This window comes from Gekko japonicus, unplaced genomic scaffold (assembly GCF_001447785.1).
Source record: "Gekko japonicus isolate JY-2015 unplaced genomic scaffold, Gekko_japonicus_V1.1 scaffold2079, whole genome shotgun sequence".
NCBI lineage: Eukaryota > Metazoa > Chordata > Lepidosauria > Squamata > Gekkonidae > Gekko > Gekko japonicus.
Genome location: NW_015175426.1, coordinates 26,725 through 27,013, shown reverse-complemented (window position 1 = coordinate 27,013; position 289 = coordinate 26,725). Strand labels below are relative to the sequence as shown.

The following is a 289-nucleotide window of genomic DNA, read 5'->3' as shown; positions in this document are numbered from 1 at the left end:
TGCCTGCTGAAATTCACACTAGGACTAGACTAAGGGCCAAACTGTGTGCAATTATCAGCTGACTCCCCCCCCCACACACACACTTTTACAGAACACCTCAGCAGAGATTGCGATTTAAAATGGAAAACGTACATGGCGAGGGGGCAGGGTGCTCAGCCGCTCTCCTACATTGGTTTTCTCCCTTTAAAAAAAATCACCCACAAGCTGTTTCCTCCTCCTTCCTCTAGAGGAAAACCGATCATCTCTCCCCCCCCCCCCCCGGGGGGGGGAAAAAAAAGAGGGGGGGGAG

General features: G+C 52.2%; 1 protein-coding gene across 1 annotated transcript in view; it reads left to right on the top strand.

The window, feature by feature from the left end:
• The window catches only part of LOC107122687 (protein ADP-ribosylarginine hydrolase-like), a 10,627-nt gene that overhangs the window by 5,553 nt on the left and 4,785 nt on the right, over nucleotides 1-289 (top strand). The gene's annotated exons all lie outside the window — the stretch shown is intronic.